The sequence below is a fragment of the Hyperolius riggenbachi genome, chromosome 5, assembly GCF_040937935.1.
Source record: "Hyperolius riggenbachi isolate aHypRig1 chromosome 5, aHypRig1.pri, whole genome shotgun sequence".
Classification (NCBI taxonomy): domain Eukaryota; kingdom Metazoa; phylum Chordata; class Amphibia; order Anura; family Hyperoliidae; genus Hyperolius; species Hyperolius riggenbachi.
In genome coordinates this window covers 44,098,859-44,111,488 of record NC_090650.1, presented here as the reverse complement: position 1 = coordinate 44,111,488, position 12,630 = coordinate 44,098,859, and the positions used below count along the sequence as shown (strand labels likewise).

General features: G+C 43.7%; 1 protein-coding gene across 2 annotated transcripts in view; it reads right to left on the bottom strand.

The window, feature by feature from the left end:
- CACNB2 (calcium voltage-gated channel auxiliary subunit beta 2) overlaps positions 1-12,630 on the bottom strand; it is a 352,606-nt gene that overhangs the window by 286,092 nt on the left and 53,884 nt on the right. The window lies entirely within an intron of this gene.

Genomic DNA, 12,630 nt, shown 5'->3' with positions numbered 1-12,630 from the left:
TTGGATGGGTACAAAAATTATCCAACTCCTCAGCTTATGAAACCACCAACTCCAACTCCAGGTACCCAAATATTGCTCCACAGCCCTGGTGAGTATGCAACATTCGCAACAGGCCTGGAAGGAATCGATTCCTACCACACAGCACATCGATTTTAACATATGCCTGGAGTGAATCTATTGAAAACCAATCAACCCATAGCAATGCACTGTTCGATGCAATGCAACATTATGGCCTATGGATTGCCCCCAGCCCCTGTTCGACCCCCAATCAACCTTGATTTTCTGTCTAGCCTGATTGATACATAATCAATCCAATTAAACATTTAACCACTTAAGGACCACAGGCTTTACCAACCACAGACAAGGCCATTTTCTGTAAAATAGGCCACTGCAGCTTTACGGCCAAGCTGCAGGGCCGCACAACACAGTACACAAGTGATTACCCCCCCCTTTCTCCCCACCAACAGAGCTCCCTGTTGGTGGGGGTCTGACAACACCCCCCCCCCCCCCCCCGTTTATTTATTTTTTTGTAAATATTTATGGGTTTCTTATTATTATTTCATTTCCCCATTTATTTATTTCTTTTTTTTTCACTAACTCCCTCCCCCCAGCCAGCCAATCATGGCGATCGGCTGTCATAGGCTTTAGCCTAGGAGAGCCGATCGCTTTCTTTTGTCCCAGATGGACAGCCGTGTCCCCAGTACAGCGCTGCTGTACATCATAGAGATGTACATGCTAATTTGACGGAGGTTTCGCCATCAGATCGCCGCTGGGAGACTGAAGGCGGAGCAGCGTGCGCGCAATCTCCTGCAAAACGAAGTCCTAGGACTTTACGCCGATAGGCGTTAGGCGGTCCTGGGACTGCCACCGCGGCCACGCCCATTGGCGTGACACGGTCGGCAAGAAGTTAAAGGAATCGATTACCATCCAGTTCAACCAGAGTGATCGAATCTGCAGGGAATCAAATGGGAAAAGCAGTGTGTATAAGGCCACGTTTACAAAGAATCATTCTCTTCATGTAACCTTTTCATTATATAATTTACCACGAAAGCTGGCAATACACTCATAGATTTCTACCCAATGTTCCAAAAGGATCGATTCTTTTCTGAAAAAAAATCGATATAGTAGGAATTGATTCCTACCCCACACTGCACATCAATTCCAATAGATTCTAGCAGGGAATCTATTGAAAATCTCTCGAACTGCACAGTTGCACTCTTCGATGCAGTGCAAAGCTATAGGCCATTCACCTGCCAATGCTCTTGCCCCGCCCCCGATTGTTTTACATTTTCCATCCTGTCCTGTCCCATCCATCGATACTTTCGAACGATCCTTACTCAAAATCCTTCAAAAATCAAATGAGCTGACATTCTGTGGAATCGATATCCAGCAGATGAATCTAATCTGCAAGGAATCGAATGAGAAAATGTGATGAGTGTATTTTCCTTTATTGTTAACCCATTAGCAGCCTTAAAGAGGATCTGTCACGGAAATCTTAAAATGTAAAACACATACAAATAAGAATTATGTTTCTTCCTGAGTAAAATGAGCCATAAATTACTTTTCTCATATGTTGCTCTCTCTTACAGTAGGTAGTAGAAATCTGACAGAACCGACAGGTTTTGGGCTAGTCCATCTCCTCATGGGGGATTCTCAGCATGGCCTTTATTCTTTATAAAGGCACTCCCTGAAAAAGATTTATACAAAGATGCTGGCCAGCCTCCCTGCTCATTGTACACTTTTTTGGCAGTTGGACGGAGCAACTGCCATTCACTAAGTGCATTTTGAAAAAAAGGAAATCCCTGTGAACCCCCATCAGTAGATGGGTGAGTCCAAAACGGTTCTGTCAGATTTCTACTACCTACTGTAAGTGACAGCAACATAGAAGAAAAGTAATGTATGGCTCATTTTATTCTGGAGGACATGTACTTCGCAATTGTATATGTTTACATATATTTTAAATGTTAAGATTTTCGCGACAGAGGTCCTTTAAATGAAATGTTTTGTTTCAAGACTGCTGTGCTGTGCCATGTAAACCTCTGCTGGCAAATTCCATTTGGCTGCCTAGTGCAGGCAAACAAGCGGGCAGTTATACTTACCTGTTCCACACAGCTTCTTTTCTTCCTCCACCCGTGGCTCCTAACTTCCGACTGGTCTTCTGGGTCCCGATCACATCACGGATCCAGTACCACATGTCAGCGTTACAGCGCCACCTGATGGCGGAAGAGGGTTGATGGAAGAGATGAAAAAGACCCCTCTGTAATGCTGACATGGTCTCCCGGATCCCGATCACATGACATATCATGTGACTGGTACCGAGAAGCCATGTCGGGGTTACATTGCCGCTGCAGCGGAGGAAGAATCCGATCCAGCCGTCAGGTATGTATGAGAGGTCCCTGATGCCCACTCTGCATACCCCTGCTGAGTCTGCCAGGCTGGGGGAGGCACACTTCCCCAGCGGCAGGAAAAATTTGTCCCTGCAGCCAAATAAAGTTTTACTTTATTTGGCTGCTAAAAGGTTAACTAATCTGCATACATTCTGCATATAACCAGTTTGAGGCATGGAGGGCTGTAGGCATCAGAGGAACATGTGCTTATTAGACAGCTGTAATGGAAATACGTTTCCAGAGTCACGTGATCCGTTCCACACGTAACGTATAATTATTCTATTTACACCTTGAAGTCACACCGCAGCCAAATCCCCGAGGTATCACTCGAGCCGCCCGCCATTGTTTGCTGCTTGAAATCGGCAGCAGCAGCGCCCTGGATCAGCTCCCCAGAGGTCCTAAAAAGGGAGAAACATGTTGCCTAGGAGGACTTACGTGCTCTGATTTTTGTCGTAACTTAAGGTCCATTTAACTTGTCAAGGAGGAATATCTTGGAGCGACTCAATAAAGATAGCTATCGTTTTAATGGCTCGTTCTTCTGGTCTACGCTTGTATGGAAAAGATAAGAGCCGGGTGACAGAAACAAAAGGCAGAGCGAGGCTTTTAGATGTCTCCTCAAGTGGTTATTAATGCTGAAAAACGATTGGCTCGGGGAACAATGCAGGGAATCTATGACCACAGACAATGTTATCCTTAGCACTAGACTAGACACACAAGCAAGCTAGATTGTTGAGCTATAGACACGCTCTACATTTACATGGTGTGAAATATTAATTCATGATCACCTCAGGTGAAAATATCCACCTGCGTTGTTGGCCTCAATACTTGCATCTCTACTAACCATTACTGTATATCTGGTATGTTAGTATAGCTGTCGGAACACACTAAACTCCTGTGTACCCTCTCATCTTCAAATAACAGAACTTGGTGCTTAACAGATAGCCAAGCAGCATGTTTGTACAACGATCCTTTTTAAATGATCACCTGAAGCGATCAAGGTGGCTACAAAAGGTCAGGTCACTACAATGACACAGAAGCTCTGGTGCACCTACTGCAACGTTGTCAGTGTTGTAGCACTTAGTTTCGTGGAAAAAGGTAGGTGTGTCTGAGGATGGGGGGCTAGGAACATTGTTAGGAAAGACAGAGGCACTATACGTGCTATTGATGAGCTGTTGTTTTGTCCCCTAATCTATTGCCTGATGAAGCGGGCTGTGCCTGCGAAACACGTTGCAATCTTTGGAGTACCAATATTAAACTTGTTTATTTAAATTCAGACAGTTTATCGTGTTTGCTTACCGAAGGTAAGTCCACCACTGCCTCCCAGCAAAATTTTAAAATGTTTATTATTTTTTATCCTGCTGGCGCCTCTGTTCCCTAGTGATTACATTGTGTCCACCCTGTTGGAGGGGTGATCTACCCCTATTCTTCCTTTCTACAGAGAGTGACATCTTAATCCTGAGTGAGGACAGGTCTAATCTCCTCACCTGCATATACAGTGGTTGCCTTTGAGGTAACGCGTGTTTGTGAGTACCTTTATCTCACGTTTACTTATCCAATTTTCCAGTACATACTACACTATATTGGGCTCTCTGTACTTTTTGGGCTCATGGTACACTATATTGGGCTCTTGGTACTATATTGGGCTCTCATTTATTGTTAGGAAAACAAATGTAAAAGATTGCACTCTAGACCCTGTGTTATGGGCAAACAAGCAATGGTTACATATCTCTTCTCTTTTGTAATCCGTTTTTCCTGACCTGTGTACCATTTTTAAAGTGGGATTTCACTCCCTAAACTAAGATTGAAGCACGGAACCTAAAATAACATTTGAAAGTATTCCCTGTCTGTAAAAATCTTTACTTTCAATGCATAAAGCAGTACAAGTTTGTACTGCACTAATCGTCAAATGTAATCATTGCCATTCAGAAGCTCTCTGCTTGTTCTCTTCACTCTGCTCCCCATCAATCCTCTGCTAAAGTGACTCAGCCATTGCCACGACAATGAGAATTTAGCACAGGAGAAGGGGGAGCAAAGTGGAGAGATCAGGCAGAAAGCAAATCGTGGCCCGCAATGATTACATTTGTCAATTTGCAAAGAAATTAAGTAAATACTGAGCAAATAAAGGAGGGAAAGTTCTCTTCTTCCCCCTGGATACAGCAGAAACTTTTCTGCATTGTTTACACAACTCGGTGCAGCTAAACACAATCTGATAAACCTGGATGGCAATGTTATCAATTAACAACTAAGTGAAGTGAAAAATTTGAGTATTTACCAGTAATTTAGAAATCAATCATGTTTTTAGCTATTATGCTAGGTACAAACGGTGACATTTTCTGACAGATTTACTGCCAGAACGATAATCATTCCAATTTTTCAATCAATTTTCCTTTCACTTCTAAGAAAAATAGTTCAAAAATCGATAGGAAATCAGATCGGACATGTTGGAAATAATCGATCAGTTAAATCTGTCAGAAAATTGTACCATGTGTACCTAGCATTAGTTTTATGCTTTCTAGACCTTTTAGGCTTCGTGTTTCTGGAAGTACAAAAATGTTGCTGCTAAATAAAGATTATCTAATAGGAAAAAGCAGAACTTTCACCAAAATAGAGATTCAGTAGAATTAAAAGGCTGTTCTCATATAAAGTGAAAAAAAATGTGACCACAAAATATGACCACATATGTACAAAGCTCAAAGATTTCTAATGTGAACCATAAAACAGACAGCAGGTGTGTCCTTATTTTGCACTCATTGATCCAATTGATTTTTTTCTCCTAAGTTTTATTTACTCCTAGGTGATATTTTCACACCATATCAAAAAAAATGCCTTTTAAGCCATCAGCAAGCAAGAAATTATTCAGAATAATTTTGATAGTATCTTTTCACCAACGTTTTGATACTTTTGCATTTGCAGAGTACAAAAGTTATTTGAAACAGAAGATGAAAAATGATTGCCTATTTGAAAACTTAAAAAGAAGTTATAACTCTCACTATATAGCACACGCACAGTGTGAATTTAGCCTTAATCAGGTTTAATCAAGATCACCGAATGTGTTCACATATTTCTTAAGAGGGCTGAAGAGAAAAGCTGGCCATACACTGGCCCGATTTGCCGCCGTTTCGACAGCAGATTCGACAGCAGAGGGCGCTCTATTTGAACTTCCTGGTCACGGAGTGACACAGTGTACGCTGGGATGCGGTGCGGTGCAGTGCGGAGAAGAGGACCCGGAGCCAGCTTCAGGGTAATGTATACGGGGGGGGGAGGCATTAGGAGCAGCTCAACAGATTGTGATCGGTTTCAGGCTGAAATCGATTCACAATCTGTTTGCAGTAAAGGCAGCCATACGATCCCTCTCTGATCAGATTCGATCAGATAGGGATCTGTCAGTTGGTCGATCTAATGGCAAATCGACCAGTGTATGGCTACCTAAAGAGTAGTTATCACTGGGACATTCATTCTGGAGCAGGGGAGAGGCCTAAAGGTGCGTACACACATGCGACTATAGTCGTTTGAAATGATCGTTCCCCGATCGTTTCAAACGACGATGGTTTAAAAAAAAAGCAGCCAACGACCATTGAGTATAACGACGGATGAGCTAGATCGTTAAAAACGAAATATCTAGCTTGGCGGATTGTTTCCAACGACGATAGTTTGTAAAAGTAGTACATCGTTGGAAACGGTCGTTCGTACTAGGCTTGACATGCGCATTTCCGCTATTTCTCTATGGAAATTTTCATTTTTATGCGCAAGCGCAATAGTTGCTTTACGTGATGTAACGTTCATTCTAACGATTAGATCATCACACACTTTTTAAAACTAACTTTACTTAGGTCGTTCTTTCGTCAATTAAAAGTTTGTTCGTCGTTCACAACAAACGATCGTTGTCACATGTGTGTATGTAGCTTTAGGACCCTTCTCAACATATTCTCTACTAAGTTATGATGGGGTGACCCAGCAGCGATTTTCAGCTAAGAATCAAAGCTACTGTGAGCCTGTTCTGTGCTTCCCGACCTTGTTTCAGGTGCGTGATACTCTCTGAATGGAACAAGTCAGAGGAACACCCCTCTGGATTTATCTTTCATTGGGTTCATGGGCTTAGTTTGAGATCTTCTCTGAGTGTGCTTACATCTTGCTCAGTAGGGCTGAAAAGAAACATCTGTAATCAGTGGAGGATGAATTCTGCATCATTTTAGGGGCCTGAGGACCCTCCCAAATATATCCTTTACCGAGTTATGGTGCTGAGGTGACCTAGCAATGATTCTGGACCAATAGAAAAAACACTTATTTGGACTGAGATTTGCCATGATTAAGTTTTGCATGGGGGAGGGGAGCAGAAGTTAAAAACCACTGAACAACTATCCGTACACTATAACTAAGTCCGGAGCCCAGCTCTATCATTTCCTGTAGACATATTATCATTTCACTGTAATTACTGATATCACAGCCAAGATTCCCATTACATTACATCAGTGCATGTTAATGGAATTTAATTGACAGTAAAAGCCATCTTTAATGCATTACGTCGGGTGCATCCACTCTCCTAGTTCAAACAACAAGATATTAGACTGTCTGATGGTGGCAAACTGCCTGCTTCCAGCTTCCATTTGCATTCACCACAATGGAATTCAGTAAAGTGCTTAAAGTCTAGTTCTACTTTTTGGTTTCTCTCTAACTGTACCTCCTCCCAGCCCAGCTCCTCCCCTCCTCCACCACAAGCTAACCTAACTATGAATGCCTCGTCCTCCAAACCAATCTATACTCACCTCTAAGGTTATTCAACTTCAATGTCAAGTGACCCCACCGACATGCCAAATCCACCAGAGCTGCTATAAAGAGAACCCAATGCTTGGAAAAAAAAAGTTAATACAGCAAGGATGCCCAGTATCAGGCACTAGTAGGCACCTGATGCCAGACACATGTGCTTGCCGGTTGCCGTCAAAAAAAAGCACCCCCCCCCCCGAGTGTCCAGCGCCAACTCATAACCTTCCTGTAGCTCCTAGCTCTGCCAGCAAGCCACTCGGAGCTGCAGAAATGTTAGAAGATCGCACTGGGGGAATCCTTTTTTGTCCTGCATTCCCCTGCATGGCCACACACGTCCTCCATTGCATGTGATGTACGAGGAGATTCTCGTACTGCGCATGTGCAGGACGCTCCAGGTGGCAGGGGATGATCAAGAACATGAGCAGCCAGAACTGCACAAGCGCAGTGGTCGGAGACTGGCTCAGTCGCCGAAATCAAAACTGAGTCACTGCGGGGGACCGGAGGATCGTTCCATGATGGCGCGGTCACAGAGCAGCTACAGGGGGCCGATAAAAGCCCCAAGTGAGTTAAACTGTTTTTTTTTTTTTACTTTAGGTTTCCTTTAAAGGACAACCGAGGTGACATGTGACATGATGAAATAGATATGTGTATGTTCAGTGCCAAGGACACAAATAACTATGCTGTGTTCCTTTTTTTCTTTCTCTGCCTGAAAGAGTTAAACATCAGGTATGCAAGTAGCAGTTTCTGCCCGGGTCAGGACTGGGTCAGACTATAGCATAACTTTCACTGATAAGTAATTACAACCATAAAACACTTTCCGGACAGTAAATGGCTTCTGTGAGCAGGAAAAAAATAAAAAGGGTCAAAATTTCATAGATTTGAAGATATCATTGAGCAGAGGCAATGAAACAGTGAAAAAAATAAAACTGGGGGATATCTTTAAAAATCATTTTTAGGAGAAGGAGGATAGATACTATTGTTTATCTCATAGGTTTATTTTCACTTTGGGTGTCCCTTAAAGCAGGGCTGTGGAGTTGATACAAAAATCTTCCGACTCCAACTCCAACTCCTCAGTTCATGAAACCTCCGACTCCAACTCCGACTCCAAGTACCCAAAATGGCTCTGACTCCGACTCCTCAACTCCGACTCCTTAGTCTAATACTTAACAGGGCTATGGATTGTGTACAAAAATCATCCGACTCCCGACTCCTCAGTTTATAAAATCACGACTCCAACTTCGACTCCGGGTAACCAAAATTGCTCTGACGCCGACTCCTCGACTCCACAGCCCCGCTTTAAAGTGTTAGAGGCAGAGGATCAGCATGACAGCCAGGTAATGTGCATTGATTAAAAGGAAATAAACATGTCAGCCTCCATATCCCACTCACCTTTTTAACTAATGCCATTACACATTGAGCCAGTGCAATCTTTCAAAGTCTATGATACGTAATGGAATAAGGGCTGTTTTCCACTGACTGATTTTCTGCATCGTTTGCGTAGCACAAGTACTGAGGCTATCTAATGGAAATGGCATGGGTATGTTTCCATTAATGTAACTGCAAGGCAATTTTACGCGTTTGCAAAGGTTGGTTCTGCTGCATTTTTCCGTGTGTTTGTGCCTGTGCAGAACATTTAGGAGCGCAGGAAAAACGCCATCACAGTTCCTTGCGATCCAGCAATGAAAAAAAATGTCTTTTGACCTCATGGAAATCCAGTAACGTGCTGTGGGTATAGGTAAAATCGCAGTGCAATTGCAATTTCTATAGTATCCGATACAGGTAGTCCCCGACTTACTAACTTAGCATCAGAAACATTTCCCTTATCCATATACTGCTGTATATTGGTATGTAGCCCTGCACTCCCAGTGACGTTTAGCCTATCAGAGATGAGTCTCACTGCAGTTGTTTACTTACCCGCCGCATAAGCACGGATGTGTCCCTCGCTGTCCTCCTCAGCGCCGCCGTTCTCTTGCAGTCAACCCCCGGTAAGCGGCTCAGTCGGACTCAGTCTGACTGACGTCAGCCAGAGCCTTTTGCGCTTGCACAGAAGATCCCCGCAGAAAGTCGCCGCTGACCTCACTGAGCCGCTTACCAGCGCTCACCGCGACATCGTAAGAGGACGGCGAGGGACACAGCCATGCTTATGGGGCTGAAGGAAGCCCAAGGTAAGTAAAAAAAAACTGTAGTGAGACTCATCTCTGAGTCACTTTAAGCTATGCGGGTTTCTCCTCCCAGAGCATTCTGGGACGCCAGGCATTATTTTCACTGGCTTCAGAATTCTCAGAAACAAACATTCCGCAGAGCTGCACCTGGCAGGACTAAAGATGTCACCACCTGTGACCAGGGAGAGGAAATAATTTACAAAGGGCAAACATAATTATAAATGAATATTGTAAAAAAAATATAATATATATATATATATATGCAACTTTATTCATTATGTTAATTTCATTAGAGCTACTCTTTGAACTTCTGATTTGGTATGTAGAGGAGATCTGCTGCAAACCACCAGAAATCACCGGGAGATGGAGGCAAAGAAGCAAGATGTAGAGTTGTGAAAGCAAACTCTGCATTACTGGTTGTAGTATTCCAACCAGGGCTGTGGAGTCGGAGTTTGAGTGAAGTCAAGGAGTCGGCACAATTTTTGGATACTTGAAGTCGGAGGTTTCATAAACGGAGTCGGAGTTGGAGTCGGATGATTTTTGTACCCACTCCATAGCCATGCAAGGGCTGTGGAGTAGAAGTCGGAGTCAAAGCAATTTGGGGTACCTGGAGTCGGCGATTTCATAAACGAAGGGGACAGAGTTGGATGATTTTTGTACCGACTCCGCAGCCCTGCAACGTCCAATCTTTGTTTCACCAAAACTGATAAGCAGCACGTCTATGACTAAGTAGCTATATATGCTCCGATATGCGTGATCTTTTTGAGGTACTGCTTGTCCGTGAAATAAAGATTGGACGTTGGAATACTGCGACCGGTGGAGCGGCGTTTCCATTCACAACTTCTGATAGGTATGATTTATATCTGCAGAGGATAAAGTATTTTCCTTCAGCAAAGCACTGTGCATTGCATCTCCGTGTCAGAGCTACAATAAACACCCAGTGCATGGGAAATAGCTGAATTATAAATGGGATAAAAATATATATTAAATGGTGTACTCCTAAAATAGAAGTCCTCCCCCCTTCGCCTGTTATTTCCCAGTTCCCAATTTAGTATCATCATGACGAATGGCTCACAGAAATCCAGAGGAAAAGCAGATAAATGTGACCTGTTTTTCTGCATTCAGCCGTGCTGACAGATATGTGGAGGCTGCCCTTATTCATTCACTTCCAGTATTTACACTGTACTAATGTGTAACACGGAGTAAAATCAACATTTAACAACTTCCTTACCACAGGTTTTTTTTCCTCTTAAAAAGCACAGAAATGTTCACATCAAACTCCTCCCATTCATTCGCGAATAACTTTATCACTACTTATCACACTGAAATAGAATAGAATAGAATAGAAAATCTTTATTGTCATTGTAACAACCGAAATTGTACAACGAAATTCTTAAGTGCAATTTTCCAGCAAAAACAAAGACAGCATAACATTCCATTCCTACATACATTACATTGCACACACCCCTTGCACACAAACCTACTCATTGTTTTTTGCGGGACAAACTAGCCTTTCTTTGGGCAGAACTTTTTGCCAAGAATTATTTTATTTTATATGCATTTTAAATGACAACAATTGAAGACAAAAATTGAAAAAGAAATCATAATTTCTCAGTTTTCAGCCATTATAGTTTAAAAATAAAATGTGCTATTGTAGATAAAACCCACACATTTTATTTGCCCATTTGTCCAGGTTGTTACAAGATTTTAATTATGTCCCTAGTACAATGTATGGTGACAATATTTTATTTGGAAATAAAGATGTATTTTGGGGGGAAGTGGGAGGAAACCAGATAGCCAGAAGGAAACTCACACAGACACAGGAGAAGATACAAACTCCATGCAGATAGTGCCCTGGCTGGGGTTGGAACCAGGGACCCAGTGCTTCAAGGCGAGAGCACTAACCACTACGCCACCTTGCTGTCATTATCCATTCTGCTCCTTGGTCCCCATCGCACCCGCAACCAGTTCTTGAGTAATCTGACTTTTGGCTGCAGTAATATTTTCAGAGTTCCCCTTTAAAGGACACCTGAAACAGGAGTTATATGGAGGTTGCCATATTTATTTCCTTTCAAGTAATACCAGTTGCCTGGCTATCCTGCTGATCCTCTGCCTCTAATAATTTCAGCCATAGACCCTGAACAAGCATGCAGCAGATTGTCAGATCTGAAAAGATTAGCTGCATGCTTGTTTCTGGTGTTAGACACTACTGCAGCTGAATAGATTAGCAGGGCTGCCAGGTAACTGGCATTGTTTAAAGGGACTCCGAGCTCTGGCTAAAATAAAAATGTTCACTTACCAGGGGCTTTCTGCAGCCCAGCCCTGGTCGGGACGTCCCACGCCGGCCTCCTGGCTCTTCTCCCCACGGCTGTCCATATAGGGCTGATCGGCGGCTCCTGGGGCGACACTGGCCGAGTGTCGGGGCTCCTTCTTCCGCAAACCTCATCAATGACGGCGCACGCCGGCCGCCTCGCGTCATCACGGCGGCCGGCGTGACAGTACGGCGCATGCGCGATTTAATCGGCCAGTGTCGCCCGGGGAGCTGCCGGACAGCCCTATATGGACAGCCGTGGGGAGAAGAGCCAGGAGGCCGGCGTGGGACGTCCCGACCAGCACTGGGCTGCAGAAAGCCCCTGGTAAGTGAACATTTTTATTTTAGCCAGAGCTCGGAGTCCCTTTAAAAGGAAACAAATATGGCAGCCTCCATATCACTCTCACCTCGGGTTTACTTTAAAGGAAACCAGAGCTGGTAGACATAAAACATTTTATACATATCTAGGGCTTCCTCCAGCCCCATACGCACGGATCGCTCCCACGCAGCCGTCCTCCGCTACCCACAGCTCCGATACCAGGTCCCGTCACTTCCGTCAGTCAGGACCAGTCTGTGCAGAAGTGCGCCCTCTACGTATCTCTCCAGTGGCTGCTGTAGAGATACGCAAACAGCGCACTTCTTTTACGTCACACTGGCTCCGACTGATGGAAGTACGGGGACCCGGTATCAGAGCTGTGGGAAGGCTGAGGACGACGGTGTTGGAGCGATCCGTGCATATGGGGCTGGAGGAAGCCCCAGGTATGTATAAAACGTTTTATGTATACCAGCTCTGGTTTCCTTTAAAGGATACCAGAAGTGACATGTGACATGATGAGATAGACATGTGTATGTATAGTGCCTAGCACACAAATATCTATGCTGTTTTCCTTTTTTTCTTTTTCTGCCTCAAAGAGTCAAATATCAGGTATGTAAGTGGCTGACTCAGTCCTGACTCAGACAGGAAGTGACTGCAGTGTGACCATCACTGCTAAGAAATTCCAACTATAAC